At 35.2% G+C, this 11,468-nt stretch overlaps 1 pseudogene across 1 annotated transcript; it reads right to left on the reverse strand.

Annotated features, from left to right (window-relative positions):
- Window positions 1-3,814: 3,814 nt before the first annotated feature.
- LOC311609395 (olfactory receptor 5B12-like) lies at window positions 3,815-4,753 on the reverse strand (annotated as a pseudogene). Its single transcript has one exon. The product of its transcript is annotated as an olfactory receptor 5B12-like (transcript).
- Between the last annotated feature and the right edge of the window lie 6,715 nt (window positions 4,754-11,468).

Below are 11,468 nucleotides of genomic sequence, written 5' to 3' on the forward strand. Positions count from 1 at the left end.
AAAGCCCCAGTATCTGTCTGAGCCCATGCTTGTGGAATTACTCAGAAAGGGGAACATTCCTCCATTGCTGGTGGGAGTGCCAACTTGTGCAATCACTTTAGAAATCAACCTGGCACTTTCTTAGAAAATTGGGAGTAGTACCACCTCAGGACCTAGCTATACCACTCCTGAGAATATACCCAAAAGATGATCCAGCAAACAAGGACATATTCTCAATTGTGTTCATAGCAGATTTATTCATAATAGCCAGAATCAGGAAATAACCTATATGTCCATCAACCGAAGAATGGATAAAGAAACTGTAGTACATTTATCCAATGGAAGACTATTCAGCTATGAAAACAAGGAATTCTTGCAATTTGCAGGCAAATGGATGGAACTAGAAAAGATCATCCTCAGTGAGGTAACCCAGACCCAGAAAGACAGCCATAGTATATACTCACTTATAAGTGAGTATTAGCCAACCATAAAACTATGTTATTTTTAAGGTGTCAACAATTTGCTCTGTTCTCACAGCTCAATGAATCACAGCCTGATTACTCATATTGGTGATGCCTGGACTCTCTGGAACACAAATATTTGTAAATATGCTTGAAGTTCAAAAAGAAAAAAATCTCCCCTTTCTCTTTCAGATGCTTAATAGATAATTATTGATGAAATTTACACTGACCTTCCTAGAAAATAATAAAATGAAGCACAATATGTGGTCTCAAGTCCATTTAAAATATTTTAACTCTTCAGCAATTTTGAACCCCCACACCAAAATTTCAGAAACCTGTACTATATAGTGATAATGTCAAAGGGATATCTGTAGACTTTTCCAACCCACTTTATTTGGGGTTCTTTGATGTTTATACCCCCTTCTAATCCACCTACCCTAGATAGGAGAAAAGAGAGGTTAATGGGAACAGGAGAAGTAGAACTTTTTAGACCCAATTCTTTGGGGTGACACCACTGGCTAGTTGGCAGGATTTCAGCTGACCCATTAAACACCAAAGCAGCGATTCAGCAGAGGTTACTGCAACCACAACCACCAAAAACGGAGCATCCACCAGATCTTGGAGCAGCACCTGGAAGCAGGAACCTGGAACCTCAAAGCGTTCCCTGGAGCACTTCTCTCTAGGAGCGTCTTGTAGTGGCAAGATGAGCAGCAAAGACCAAAAAGCCCTGCCTTTTGTTTGTAGCTACTCTGTTTTTAGTGGGGGGAAAAACACTGCACACCCTTACAAAAGTATGTTTCACATCAAACACTTGGAGTCAAAACAAAAATATGTTCACATCCTCTACGGATATTATTAATCTTTTCATTATATGAAGTTAGATTTCTTAACTTATATTTCAGTAATCCTTCTGAGATAAGCATGGTATACATGTTAACAGACATCCTGGATTTAAAAAAAAAAGATAGAAAGATAAAGAAAATATGGATCATCTGTAGCTGAGGCCATAATGTTATCACACATATCTTAAATGTGTAGGTTAATAAAACCAGACACAGAAATATGACTTGTGGCTTAATCGTAAGATTCTTATTCAGTCTAGGGCTTTCACAACTGGGATATTTTCACCACATCTTGTTCACAAGATTATTAATATCCAGGATAGAATCCATTAGTTAGCGACCATGGACTTGCACATAGGTCCTTGTTGAAAGACTCAAAATAATTAAGACTTAGACCACAACATGGAGCAATCCAGCCACAGAAGGACAAAAAGATGGCATCTTCCAAATCAATATTTCTTCTAAACTTATAATGCGCATAAGTTCATATTTATTTCTTTATACTAGACCAAACATTGTAATAAATAGCTCAAACAAATTATTTCATTAGATGCCACCTCAATTATATGAGCAGGTGTGCATGTGCACATTGTGCAAGCATACTAGCAGAGGCACAGAGCAAATTGTTTGAAATGAACTTATCTATCTCAAGTTAGAATCTATGATATTTACTCTTGCATTTGTACAGTTAGGGACACTTCTATTCAGAGTCTAAAATTAATAATGAAAAAACCATCATCTTTTAAGTCCACCTGTGATCTCTTTTGTTGGCATTTTTTTTTTTGGTAGTGAGAATTCTAAGGATGAAGCAAGTCCTGAATTGATAAATATGTATAATTTTATGTGTAAAGTCATTTTGAGGAATAAAATTTCTTATTGTAAGTATCCAGACTGTGCCTGACTTAGATGAGTATGTGAGATCAATACTGGTTCATATTCTCCATAGTTACCTTTCAGCTCATTAGGCAATGAATAGTGACATTTTATTCTCTATTTTCTAGTAGAGGTTCCTCCATAGGTCTGGACATTTTGATTTTTATCATTTTGATAGTTTGAATTTATTATTTTGATTTTTATGACAATCCACATAAGTGCAAGATTATCAGGAGGGGTTTGGATTGTGAATTGAGGTATGAATGCAGTTAGTGAACAAGTACAATGTTTATGCTTTAGTGTGATAAGGGAACAGAGAACACCATGGAGTGCACTGAGAGGTATCTCTTGCCCAGTCACATACAATAAAAAACCATTGACTCCTGTTCAGTTGTTAGAGATCCAGTTTGACACTTAACATTCAATCATTTCCCTACTTCCTTATAAACACTCACTTACTTGTCTACTATGTAAAAATATATACTTATATCCTTATTTATTTACTTAATTATATGCTAATTTTAATTTATTTCATTACACAACCATTAATGGGTTTTGATGAAAAAACAAAGCTGGGTAGGACATAAAAATTATGGAACAAGAATTCAAAAGTAAACATTTCAGTGCCAGAGAACATTTTAACTTCTTACAATTTCTACTTTAGTACATGTTTGATTGTGCTTTACTAAATTAATCTAGGTCACCAACAACATAATATTATATCAGTATAATGAAGCATTTTGATAGAATTTCATCTCATTGTTGGTCTTGAGTTTAGAGACTCTTGAACACCAAATTCAAATTATTTTCATCATAATTACTTTTGGGAGAATTTGAGCTCATTTTTAACTTTATTATTTCAATTTCAAGAAATAATGCAGGTATATACTTTATAGCCTTATAAATGAATTAGTTACATATATTTTTAAAAATAAAAGTATATTTAATATTAGATGCTTCTATGCAACATATATTTTGGCATTATTAAACTACTCTCTAAAATTTAGTAAAGAATAGAAATGAAGCTCAAGTTTGGTAAATACCTATTATCATATATATATATATATATATATATATATATATATATATATATATTAGATTCTAAAATCCAAGGACAAAATGGACTTTGATTACATGAACTTCACCATCATACTCAGCTTTGGACGTTTTTAAGGCCAAGAGCTAATTAAATGTAGAAAACAAGAAAGCTACAGATTACTGTATGTTGTCATGAAAATAGAATGTAAGATTATCTTGAATGAGGTTCCAATTTGGAAAATCCTCTTAGGAACACTGATTTCTGAGGAAGGTTTCTTTAAGTTTGTGGAAGAATGATAGAATTACTTTGAATTTGAGCTGTTAAAAACAACTCTGGCTTCATGTATGTATGAAGTTCATCAGCAAATTTCAATACAGAATCCTTTAATATTTGTCATTAGAATCCTGATCTCAAAATTGGTTACAAGACATAAAAATTCTTCTACCTTAGCCATATCCCAAAAGCATGAGGAGATGCTTATGTATGAAATGTGAGATATTTTTATCTTTTTCTTTATTTTCAAAAATGTTCAGAGATATTAAAAACAAATAATTATGATGAAAATATTCCCTAAGCACTAGATTTGAATACAAGTTTTAGGTGGCTTCCACAGATTGCCATTATCTGTCTGAGACAAATGCAGACTTTGTTTTTCCAATGACTTTCTGGAATGCATTCTTGACTTCTTTATTTCTCAGGCTGTAGACAAGAGGGTTAAGCATGGGTATAATCATGGTATAGAAGACAGAAGCCACCTTGTCAGTGTCCATGGAGTGACTAGAGCTGGGCTGTAAGTACATGAAGATGATTGTCCCAAAGAAGATGGAAACAGTGGTGATGTGGGAAGCACAGGTGGAGAAAGCCTTCTTTCAGCCCTCAGCTGAGTGCATCTTCAGGATTGCAACAATAATAAGCAGGTAAGAGTTCAAGATAACAAAGAGACTGAAAGCAACATCAAATGATGCTAATGTAAAGAGGGTGATCTCGTTTTTATAGATATCAGAACAAGAAATAGCAAGCAAGGGAGGAATGTCACAGAAAAAGTGGTTAATGACATGGGAATGACAGAAGGAGAGCTGGAAAGTAAAGGCAACATGAATGCAGGATTGCAGGATCCCACAAATGTAGGAGACAGAAACCATTAGGACACATGTGATACTTGTCATGGTGCTAGTGTAATGCAGGGGTTTGCACACTGCTGCGTGGCGATCAAAGGCCATTGAGGCCAGGATGAAACTTTCAATAATAGCAAAGGCTGCAAAGAAGAACATCTGGGCAGCGCATGCATTGTAGGATATGATCTTATTTCTTGTGAGAAACCCTTCTATTACCTTGGGAGTGACAGCTGAAGCATAAACACAGTCCACCAGGGAGAGGTTACTGAGGAAAAAGTACATGGGAGTGTGGAGTCGGGAGTCCAGGAGAATCAGCATGATCATCCCCAGGTTCCCAATCAGTGTGATCAAGTAGATGAAAGTGAAAATGACAAATAATGGGATCTGAAGTTCTGGGGCGTCTGTTAATCCCACAAGAAAAAACTCAATTGTTTCTTTATCCATTCTTCTATAGAGGGACACGTAGGTTGTTTCCAAGTTCTGGCTATTATGAATAAGGCAGCTATGAACATGGTTGAGCATATGTCCCTGTTGTGTAGTAGTACATCCTCTGGGTATATTCCAAGGAGTGGAATAGCTGGGTCTTGAGGAAGCCCTATTCCCATTTTTCTGAGAAAGCACCAGATAGCTTTCCAAAGTGGTTGTACTAGTTTGCATTCCCACCAGCAATGCAGGAGTGTTCCTCTTTCTCCACACCCTCGCCAGCATGAGGTGTCAGTTGAGTTATTGATCTTAGCCATTCTGATGGGTGTAAGATGGAATCTCAGTGTCGTTTTGATTTGCATTTCTCTGATGACTAAGGAGGTCGAGCATTTCTTTAAGAGTTTCTCAGCCATTTGATATTCCTCTGTTGAGAATTCTCTGTTTAGCTCTGCGCCCCATTTCTCTATTGGGTTATTTGGTTTGGTGGTGTTTAATTTCTTAAGTTCTTTATATATTTTGGAAAACTACAGGCGAGTCTGGGCCCTGGGGCCCTCCACAAACTGTGGCAACAGCCAAGGAAAAAATAGGCAGTAAAAACCTTGAACCCCTACCCGGACTAGCCGATGGACATTCTCCACTGTTGAGTGGAGAAGGAGATCTAACTTTCACACAAACTCTGGTGCCCCATATTTGAACATGTCCCTTGGACGGAGATGCCTGGTGGCACTCAGAGGAAAGATAATAGGTCACCAAGGAGAGACTTGATACCATATGAGCATATTCAGGGGGAGGAGGTCCCCCTCAGACACAGACTTAGGGGAGGGGAGGGGAGTAGGAGGGAAGTGGGAGGAAGGGAGGAGTGGGAGGATACATGGGATGGGCTAACAACTGAGATGTAATATGTATAAATTAATAAAAATGTATTTTTTTAAAAAAAAAAGAATTTCAAATCTGAAAATGATATATATTATGATCTTTTAACTTGTAAGAGAGAAAACTCTATGTAAAATTATGAAATAGAAATGAAGATGTAATTAGGAAACACTTATTCTTTATATATAAACTTTATATAAAAATAAAGTCTTGTTGATGAGAAAAAAAAAAAGAAAAAACTCAATTGCTGTTGAAATGTTCTCCATCGACGTCACTTGAAAATTATGACAGGAACCTAGAAGCAGATTAGGAAATCAAACATTATGCTACTTGAACACTATCATGAATTCTAAACTGTGTGAATAGACTCCTATTCATGCATCAGTGTCTTGTTTACCATGAAATAACATCACCTGAATTTTCAGTGTAGGAAAACGATGAGTAAGGCATAAATGACATCAGAACCTCACTGCAGGCCACGACTAGGAGATGCTGAGGAACTTGTGACTCTTGGTCCCATTTTAGATTTCTTGTTTTATCATATTCTTTCTAAGACTATTTTCTACTACTTGAAGTATCTGGTAGGAACTTTTAAGAAATGTCCATTGAATGCATAGTCAGCAGTAGGTTCAGTGAAACATGCCGTGATATTTCATTATACAGTGGAGGCAAAAGCTGTCAGTGAATTATCCTATCAGAATAAGTGCATGTCAATGGAATTTTGTGTTTTATTTACTGTTTTGCTATTGCTATTGCTGGGATCAATAGCAGAGAATTGCTCATATTAATAAAATGTTATGCCACTTAGCTATAGCACCAGCTTTCTTTTTTCTTACTACCTATAGATTAATAATGTTTTGGTGTCTTCTCCAGAGACACTATTTTGTGTTTTGAGAGCTTTTAGATAGACTCTTCCCTTTTAACACTGGTGAGTTGGAATATACAATCTCTTGAACATATTTTTACTGATGATTTAATACTATTTAGTGCTTCAAAATCTAAAAGAAGTTTTTCAAACAGTTTCAGTAAAGATTTAGCTATTTTTACTTTATATCAAATTCTTTACCTGTCACATATGTTACTATTCTATGCATGGGTGGGTATTGTGAGAATAGAAGAAGAAATGGTTACACTTGTAGTTTCCTCAGATTCTGTATACTCAGCCAGATTGTATTATGAGGTGTTTATTCTTGTATTCACCAAGTTATAGCTAGAATAACCTTTCACAATGTTGCTCTGGTTGAATTAGGAATAGCAGATTCAACCTGAGAGAATTTCTGAGTTTAGCAATTTAGCTATATAATCTTGAGGCTTCCTCATCTCTCTGAAATAGGCTCCCTTTTCATTCAATGTGAAAGATAATGTACGCCTTCTCTTAAACAATAACCAAGGATAAATTTGTCTCCTCCTTATTAAGCTATTCCTGTTAATATAAGGCAGCAAATAAGATTGCTAATTAGAAATTTCTAATATTTTAATGTTAAACCATTAGTTCCATTAATGTTGATGTAATAATATCTCATGTCTTCCTGGCTATGAACTGACATTGAATTTATGGTTTTAGTGTAAACTAAAATATTCATAAATAATATAGCCTAACAGTTAACATGTCAATTTGATATAGATAGTTCTATGTCCTAGAATCTTGAGGATTACTTGTTTTTCTGAACTAGGCTCCCTTCATTTTCAATTTGAGAGATGTCACCCCCCTTATATTACACAATTTCCAAAGCTAAAATGCAAAGAGGGAACAGTAATTTTTGTTGTTTTAATTTCATAAAACATTCTAAATACAAGAAAATCTGTCTTTATAATGACAATGACTCCATGATCTGATCATTAGGATCATTGAACACAAAGGCTGTTGAGCTGCTCATAACGTGGAGATAGCAGTAGAGCAAGGATAATAAGATGGGTAGAATAACTGTGTGTAGGTAACACAACTATTTCCCTTTCTTACCTTTCTTTTTACATTTTTGCTTTCATTTGTAAAATTGAAATGATCAGGCATCCCATTTTCTTTTATGATTTTGATCAATTATGGTAATTCATTGTTGTGGTACTTACTGTTGTATCAGGCACAGATAAGTGTGGTACAAAGGAACAGCATGGATCACTTCATGTCAAGAGCATCAGTACAATGTAAAACACCGTGAATGTGTCTCCTTCTCTACGTGTGAAGCTCTGCTTTAGAATATAACTTTGACTTTTGCTTCTCCAAATATCAAGTCAGAGACAGCAAGCTCACCACATATCTCAGGGGAAGAACTGACATGAATGCAGATGTCTCTTTATGCCTGTAATCCCATATTGGTCCATTATCCCAAACTTTTGTAGTTTCTTTTATTTCCTGAGAGTACTTAGGATGACACTAGGGAATAAAACTTAGATGAGATAACATCTGATTATTAGATCTTCACTTTCACAGTTGAATCAAGCAGAAAAACATTCTACTAAATCTCCATTTAGGATGACTTTAGGACACCACACAAATTTACTTTTGTCTAAAGGCATGTGAGATGATCTCAAGGCATTTTTTCTTCTATTAAAAACCTATTTACCTTACCACAAGATCCTTGATATTAATTTCTCCCTTATTCTTTCTTTTTAAATCTATTTTTAAATACTTCTTTTGTCTTATGTATGTGAATGTTTGCCTGTACATAGACCTGGCATTTGTTGTGTGTTTGGTCCCAATGGAGACAAGAATAATGTTTTAAATTCCATTCAACCAGAGTTACAAACAGTTGTGATCTGACAAACAAGTGGTTGACACCAAACTGTGCTCCTCTTCAAGGAGGCAAGTGCTCTTTATCCATGGACCACCCCTATGTCACATCTTTTATTTCCTTAAAAATTGTAAATGCTGGTTTTACCAATTTGTAATATATAATTTAATGTTTTTACTCATGTGTGCATTGTGTGTTACCCAAATCAGAAAGAATAAACAAGAGTTTCTGTGTATTTGTATTTCTATAACCATATTATAAAGAGTAAATATTAGGAAATTCTATTTACAATTTTTATAAGAGCTAATCATTGCAGAAAAACTGAAACATAAAATAATGAACACAAACTGAACTATGTTTATCTTTATTAACACATTATAAATCACACAAGACTTAGAAAACACAATTAATATAACATACTTTGAATAAACTTAGGTGAAGAAGTGTAGTACATGGAAAAAAATTACACAACCAAATCTATCTGGCACTATCTCAGAAAACTGTGAATAGGGCTTCCTCAAGATCCAGCTATTCCACTCCTTAGGATATACCCAGAAAATGCACCAGCACACAACAAGGACATATGCTCAACCATGTTCATAGCTGCTTTATTCATAATAGCCAGGATATGGAAACAGCCTAGTGCTCCTCAGTAGAAGAATGGATAAAGAAACTGTGGTACATTTACACTATGGAATTCTACTCAGCTATTAAAAACAAGGAATTCCCAAAATTTGTGGACAAATGATTGAACTAGAAATGATCATAATGAGTGAGTTAACCCAGAAACAGAAAGACTCAAATGGTATATACTCACTTATAACTAGACACTAACCCAAGAGACATGTCCCATGAAAGTCTTCACCTACCAGGAAAGTGACATAGATGTGAGGACATCCTTTTGAGACTCTAGGTGAGAGAAGTATGGGAGAATGAGGAAATAGAAGGACGCAGAGGGTCCTAGAACCTACAAGTAGAACATTATGATGGGCAGATCTGGGCCCAGAGGTTCTGCACAAACTATGGCACCAACCAAGGATAATATGTCCAATAAACATTGAACTCTACCCCGATCTACCCAAAGGACAGGTCATTCTCTACAGATGAGTGAAGAGTGGAGACTGACTTTCACATGAACTCTGGTGCCACATATTTGACCACGTTCCCTTGATGGGGAGACCCGGTGGCACTCAGGGGAAGGGTAGCAGGCTACCAAGAAAAGACTTTATACCCTTTGATCATATACAGGGGGAGGAAGTCCCCCTCAGTCACAGTCATAGGGGAGGGGAATAGGGTGAAAGTGGGAAGGAGGGAGGAATGGGAGGATAGAAGGGATGGGATATCAATTGAAATGTAATGAATAAATTAATGAATATATAAATTTTAAAAAGAATAAACACAAGAGACATCTACTAAATACATGATTATTTCAATTTTATTTATGAAAGGTATCATAGAGTTTTAATTCTTTTAAAATATAACAATGAAGTGTATAGGTTATATGCTGTATAGATTTTACAATTAATGGAAAAATTTGTTCCTTTATATAAAAACTAGTATGCCTCATAATCCTCTTTTTTTCTATTATTGTTTTTTCTTTACTTCATTTTATTTATCTCTCAAATTGCACACCTTTCTGGAGAAGACTGAACATTTTAATGCATATGTAAAAGAACATTGGTTAACCCAGAACAATTTGTATATTTTCTTCTTTTGTTTAATAAAGACAATTTTTTTTAAAAAATTGGAGTATTTCCATTGATATATACAATTTAGACACAATCATACAAAAAATCATCATAAACCTAGAAGATGGTAACGTAAGCTTCACAGACATGCATGCTATATGAAATAATAATATGGGCTTTTCATTGTTCTATTTTTATATATTTTATTACAGTAAGTTAAAGCTGAATTATTACTTAACAGTAATCTAAAGCTGTCAGTACCAAATGGCATATGAATTACATATTAGAAACGGAAGTTTCTGCTAAGAGAAGAATAAGTTTTCTCACGGGATAAAACACCAAATAGATTATCTAATCTCAAGTGGTCTGTCATATTAGTTTTTGCATTATACATGTGTGTCAATGTGTGTATCATATAATATATTCATTAAATTAAAGATGAGGAAGGAAGTCATACAGTGGGGCAAGGAAGGAATTGAAGAGGAAGATGGAGGGATAGAAATGATGTAAATATAATATTTCTGCATGAAACTCTTAAATTAATATATTTTAAAATGTGTACTCATATTTTTAAGAAAAGAGCCAGCCATGAGAAAAAAAGAATGAAGGAAATGAGACATATCTAGGTAGACTACATTGCTCTCTACCCTTCCCATCTACTCTAGTCACTCTAGTATGGCAGCTGTTTGCTATGAAATACACCCTTCTTTCAATCTATTGGAACCACTTTGAAATTCACATGATTCTCAACACCTATTGCTTCTAGAGAAACACTAGCAGCACAGGTCCTTTGTTTTTCTTCTTTCTTCCATTCTAGGTGCTTAAACTGCGTTCAGCCTCCCTGTACTGCACATATCCTATATCTGGTGTGAAGTCTTATGATTCTTTTTGACCCCAGCCCCAGCTTTGGTTTCCTATATGTATTCCTTTACAACCTGATTAATCTTTGGCCTCTTACCTGCTCACGGCATCCTTCAGTTCTTGTCCAGACAACACACCTCAAAGTGTCCTAGAATCTCAGATCAGACCACACAGCCAACAAAAGAAGACAACACATTTAGAGCTCATCATAAACAGACTTACAATAGGTAAGGCTAAAACTGTATATTTCCAATAAAATGCAAGGTTCTAAAAAGTTGTCTTTCTGGATAAACCCCAGTACACAGAACATAAAAAGATAATCATAAACCTTATCAAAAGATTAGAGGTGTTTAGATAGTCATGAACAGGCAGCTCTGTGAACTTAATATGATTAGCAATAAATACCTGAGTGATGCCCAAGCAAACACAGACATGACTGAATAAAATGAAAAAGACAGCATGGGTTTTGAAAAGTGATTTCAATACAGAGATAGAACTCCTGAAGGGAACCCAAGCTATAATGAAGGTGAAATTGAAAAAAGACACCTAACTGGAAACCTCTGAGAAAAGCTGGGTATATAATCC

Source organism: Acomys minous, assembly GCF_964271855.1.
Source record: "Acomys minous genome assembly, chromosome: 2".
In the NCBI taxonomy this organism is placed as follows: Eukaryota; Metazoa; Chordata; class Mammalia; order Rodentia; family Muridae; genus Acomys; species Acomys minous.